The sequence below is a fragment of the Triticum dicoccoides genome, chromosome 2A (genome assembly GCF_002162155.2).
Source record: "Triticum dicoccoides isolate Atlit2015 ecotype Zavitan chromosome 2A, WEW_v2.0, whole genome shotgun sequence".
In the NCBI taxonomy this organism is placed as follows: Eukaryota; Viridiplantae; Streptophyta; class Magnoliopsida; order Poales; family Poaceae; genus Triticum; species Triticum dicoccoides.
In genome coordinates, this window is record NC_041382.1 from 656,046,123 (window position 1) to 656,052,113 (window position 5,991).

General features: G+C 42.0%; 1 long non-coding RNA gene across 1 annotated transcript; it reads right to left on the minus strand.

The window, feature by feature from the left end:
* Window positions 1-1,703: 1,703 nt before the first annotated feature.
* LOC119359780 lies at window positions 1,704-4,930 on the minus strand. The gene is made up of 3 exons (XR_005172659.1): window positions 4,400-4,930; window positions 3,584-3,915; window positions 1,704-2,296 (listed from the first exon to the last, which is right to left on the minus strand). It is a non-coding gene; the product is annotated as an uncharacterized LOC119359780 (long non-coding RNA).
* Between the last annotated feature and the right edge of the window lie 1,061 nt (window positions 4,931-5,991).

Consider the following 5,991-nt stretch of genomic DNA (forward strand, 5'->3'; position numbering starts at 1 on the left):
CCCGAACCAGCTCAGCTCCCAGGTCCCCTGTTCACGACTGCAGGAACCTCGACGACGCCACCTACTCTGGGAAAATACCTGCGTAACGAGGTAAAGCTGACATAATATTATGTCAAAAATCCCGTATGGCGGAAGAAATTCTGGCAAGAGAAAGATATAATAACTCATGTGCTTTAAATGTATCCCACTATGAGAGAAAAGAATGGAGTAGCTGAAAGGCGCAACCATACACTTATGGATACGGTGCGCAGCATGATAAGTTATTCCAACTTGCCATTGGAATTATGGATGAAGGGGCTTAAAACCGTCATTCACATTCTCAATAGAGTGCCAAGCAAATCGGTGCCCAAAACACCGTACGAGCTATGGACAGGAAGGGTGCCCTCCCTACAAAACTTTAGGTGTGGGGATGCCCTGCTGAGGCCAAAATGTTTAATCCAAATATTGCAAAGTTAGATCCCAAAACAGTAAGTTGTCACTTAACTGGCTATCCAGACAGATCAAAAGGCAATTATACAAAATTTGTAGAAACAAGACATGCAGTCTTTTTAGAGGATGAAATGATGAGGGGGAGCTTGGTAGCTCGAAAAATTGATCTTGAGAAGAAAAGGGTGCATGCACCTAATCCGATGATTCAGGAGCCATTTTTCTCACTACCAGTTACAAATCCATCCATGACAACTATGGGGATAGACATGAAACCTGTCCGTCAGCAGCCGACTAAACCCGTTGTTGAGCATGAAAGGGAGGTGCAACAGCAAATTTTAGAAGAAGTGCCAGAAATTAAGGCACATAATGTGCCAGAAACTGAGGCCCTTAGAAAGGTCTACATGACCAAGAAAGCCAGCTATTTCTACTGATTTTAAAGTTTATAACACATAAATGGTTCATATGAAAAAAGATCTCACCTTATATGATGAAGCCATGAGAAGCCCTCATTCATCGATGTGGATGAAGACAATGGAAGACGAGATGAAATCGATGAGTTTCAAAGATGTTTGGGACTTAGAGGAAATTCCTAAAGGAGCCAAAACAGTAGGCTGTAAAATGGGTCTATAAAATTAAGTATGACTCCAAAAGGAATATAGAAAAGTATAAAGCATGACTCGTGACAAAAGAATTTACACAAAGAGAAGGAATAGATTACAATGAGACATTTTCTCCAGTCTCATGTAAGGATTTCTTCAGAATCATAATGGCATTAGTTGCTCATTTTGATCTAGAGTTACATCAAATGGATGTTAAGACGGCATTTTCTGAATGGTGATTTAAAAAAAAGGTCTACATGAAACAACTCAAGGATTTTATCATGGAAGGCAAAAAACTATGGGATGCCGCCTAAAGAAATCCATTTATGGATTAAAGCAAGCCTCTAGACAGTGGTATTTAAAGTTTAATCAAACGATTAAAATTTTTAGATTTAAAGAACATATTGAGGATAAATGGATTTATGCAAAATTTAAATTTGGGAAATGTATTTTCCTAATCTTGTATGTGGATGATATCCTGCTTGCTAGCAGTGATGTTAGTCTACTACAAGAAACAAAGAAGTTCTTATCCTTAATTGTTGACATAACAGATCTTGGTGAAGCATCATATATTTTGGGCATAGAAATTCATCGAGATAGGAACAATGGAGTCTTAGGATTGTCGCAGAAAGCATATTTAGGAAAAGTTCTTAAAAAGTATAATATGCATGCGAGTAAAGCCCCACCAGCTCCTATAATTAAGGATGATAGTTTTGGGAAAATTCCAATGTCCCAAGAATCAGTACGAGATCGATCAAATGAAAGCAGTACCATATGCTTTGGCAGTTGGCAGCTTACAGTATGCACAAGTGTGCACTCGCCCTGACTTAATTTTTATCACCGGGATACTCGATAGATATCAAGAGAATCCAGGCATGGAGCACTGGAAGATGATAAAGAAAGCATTGTGTTATGCGCAAGGCACGAAGGACTACATGCTAATATACAGGAGAAGTGATTCTCTAAAGATAAAAGAATATTCAAACACAGATTTTGTGGGGGACAGAGATGATAGAAAATCCACATCAGGGTACGTCTTTACTCTTGTTGGGGAGCTATTTCGCGGAAAAGCTCCAAACAGTCGATAGTTGCATCATCCACAATGTATGCAAAATTCATAGCATGCTTCGAAGCCACAGGGCAGGCGATATGGCTAAAGAAATTTGTACCCGACTTGAAAATGGTAGATTGTATTCACAAACCATTAAAGATGTACTGCGACAACCAACCCGCAGTATTTTACGCTCACAACAACAAGTCGAGTAATACTGCCAAAACAATAGAGATAAGTTATTATGTTGTGAAAGATAAAATCCAGGATCAAACTATAAGTCTCGAGCATATAAGAACAAAGAATATGCTTGCGGATCCGCTAACGAAAGGCTTACCACCTAATGTGTTCAAGAAACACTTAGCCGGCATGGATTTAAGGAAAAGCCTTATAATTTCTGGATAGGCCCAAAAGGAACAGAATTTGCTTCTGAACATAACGTATGTTGTAGCTGTATGATTCTAACGGCAATTAAGCTGTGACGATGAAACATGTTCTATGTACCAATATGTGATGAAACAAATAAACTAGAAAGTATAAAGTTAAAAGTAAAGTTGAGATCAAGGGGAAGAATGTTAGGTTAATCTTCTTCCGATCAAGCCCAACGGCTCGACGGGTCCTTGACTCGCGCCCTAATCGGGGGTGCCCAACCAAACCATGGTTGGTGGGCCCCTGTGACCCGTGCTATATAAACAGAGGTGAGGGGTCGAGGCACGTTTCACGAGGTTAATCGCTGCCGCAAACCCCACCGATATTCCTTACCGATCTAGGGTTAGCGCGGTGCTCACGGGAAGCACATCACCGCCGCCATCTCACTGCCATCATAGCCGCCACAACATCACCATGGCTGCTGGTTCAAGCTCGCAAGGCAAGGCAGAAGGTAGGTTACCAGATTGATCTAGCCTAGCGATCCAGAGGTTCTATCAGAAACCTGAAGCACGCCTTTCTAGACATGGCAACCTCTTGGACGTAGATCGTCTAATCTACTTGACGCCCTTGCAGGCATTATTGCACTTGTGTATGCTTAGTCTACCAGCAGACGCATTTTTTACATTATTGCACTTGTGTATGTGATGTATAATACTTTACATTAGCAGTGAAAAATTCAGCTAAAAGGGCACACCCCAGCAATCCTCATCTTGTGAATGCTGAGAAACTTCGGTGGTATGAGAAAAAACTGAAGACAACTTCCTTCCACTAGTTTCAGTATATGAAGGCAGCATTAGTTAAGGGATCGTCACATTAGTAGTTAATATGATGGAGTTTGTACATCAAAATACATGTCCACGTATAACTTATTTGCAGGTTTGTATTAACTGATATAGCTCTAGAAAACACACTATTAGTGGGGAGGAGGTGAACAACATTTACCAAAAGCTTAACAATCTAAAATAAATATGTGGTTAAGAATACCATTAACATGCATCTTGCTGCCATTTTATGGATGTTAAGATTACCAAAAAAACCTGGAAAAATAGCTGCAGAACAGGGAAGAGCAAAAGACCTCATGTGAGTTCACCTTTTGTAGTCCATATGCACTTACATAACCAACATATATAGTGACATGTTGAAACATTAATATTCCTTGTCAAAAGCTCCAAAGCGAAGAAAATCGACAGTCGATTGTGAGGTCTATATGGAATCAAATAACTCCCATAAACTAAGAAAGGCAGAGTAAAACATCAGCCTGGGATTCAAAAAACGAACCCTCGAGTCGTATCCACACCATATGGTACACAATTCCTCTCACGTAAGGTGAGGCTTGTGCATACATACTCAACTTCATCATGGGAACGTGTCTTCTTGTGTACAAAATAATAAAGAACCAATCGAATCCTACACAATGATAAATGCCTGTTTATTATTTTTATAAAACATTGTTTTACTTACTGGATAATTACACGAGAAAACATGGAATAAGTACAGCTAGCTCTGTAATTGTAAATGAAATAAGTTTAGTTCTGTATGTACTGGAAAAAATATACAGATTTATCTGTCTTTTTAATGCGGGTTTTACGGATAAAAGGACAACACTTGTACAATCAATCAAAAGTTAGATGACTGCATACACGCCCCATACTACAGACTGTGCTGTCTAGTTTGCAGTTTGCACATCAAGATAGACCTAATCATGGCATGGAACTAACAAAAGCTAGCGGCAGATAATACAAAACTGTTACTTCCAAACTTCACCCTCGTTCATTACAGACTTACAGTCACACACCAATTTCAGTTCAAGATGAGCTTCCACATCGCAGCCTGATCGAATAATAAATTCTACAGAGGGAAGAAGGGGGCAAAGGGAATCGTGCGTGCTTACAGGTGAACTGCAACTTGCGGGACTGGGTCTCGACGACGCCCTACCTCATGGCCACCACGAAGAGGGTCAGATGCTGGTGATGGTCCAATTCAAGGCCATGTATCTCTGGGCGTCCCTCTCAGGCAGCCGCCGGTGCAAGAACCCGGTCAACATCTCGGAAGCCCCATGGAAAGAGCCGCGGCAGTCCTCCTCGACGGTTGGGAAAGAGGATGCCGGAACATCGCCTCCGCTGCTGCTCCGAGACGGAATCATGATGCGGTGATGGAGATGGCTGCCCCTGGTGGCCCCGCCCCAGCCGTGCCCTCCATGCCCGCTTCCCATATGCCATATGGCCACACCGAGAGAAGATGGCGGGGGCGGAGGAGAGGGATGGGGTGGGAAGGAGTTGAGGTAGGGACCGTCGGGGAGAAGGATCTTTTTATAGTCACCTACGACGGTGGGCGGTGGCACCGGATTCGACGGGAGCCCTCGAGAAGAGATGAGAGGATCGAGAGAGCACGGGACACGCGGAGAGAACGAAGAGGAGGAAGAAACCGAGCAAAATATCTCCACGAAGACGCCGCTGTCCATCGGCACCCAAATCGCAAAGCACGACCAAAGCGACACCGATGATAATCAGAAAGCGGCATGACCAATAGCGGCAAGAACAGAAAAAAGCGACGTATCGATTGGGCAACATCAGCCAGGAGACAAACCAACCAATTCAAATACGTAAAAGCATCAAATTTCAACGTGACAGCGACGCAAAATAAGCACGCAAGAACACCGAACACATCAGCCTATCCCACATGCAGTACAAAAACCCTAAACCAACCAAAGCGATAGCCACACCCGTTCAAAAAATTTGAATCAAAAACCTGTATCCACAAGGCCTTTCTACCCCGCCGTGTACCAAAAAAATACCACGCGCCACAACCACAACTCACCATAGGTCACTTTCATCCAAGTGTTTGAATCTCAGCACGAAAACCTCGCCAGATATAGAGGCTTGGGTATGTAAAAAAATTAAATGAGAGAGCTTTGAGAAATTGTTGACCGATCAAAATTAGGTGACCAAATTCTAATTGGAGACCTTAATTGATTGTGAGGCCTTCAATCCTAGAAAGCTTAGTGATATAGTATATAGAAAGATCGGGTGATAGCACCGCTTGTTGGTTGTGCCGTGTGCCAGATAGCGTTACTCATGATGTACTAGTAGGCTGTAATTCTGTTTCTGAGGAATAAAGCCCACATTATCCCGCAAAAAAATATGTGTGGCTTGAAAACATAGTAATTCAGTGAATTTTGTGAGATATGAGATAATATTGCTTCAGCATATAGGATATTTTCATCTAGCAAATCCAGTCATCATGTATGATATCTAGTTCAGTACAAGTGCCGTGTAGTTTCTTCTCACACGTAAGTCCCTCTTCCAGTATGCAGTAGTTCTTCCGGAAATGTGCAGGGGCACTCGTCTGCCAAGTCCGTCGCCCACTCATTTTGCTTTGCAATTCGCACTAGTTCAATCCCGTACAAGGGCATAATAAAAAATCCCTCAATTTTTTTTAAGTTTCAACGATGAAACTTATGGTTTTTTAACCTAAAACTACCCA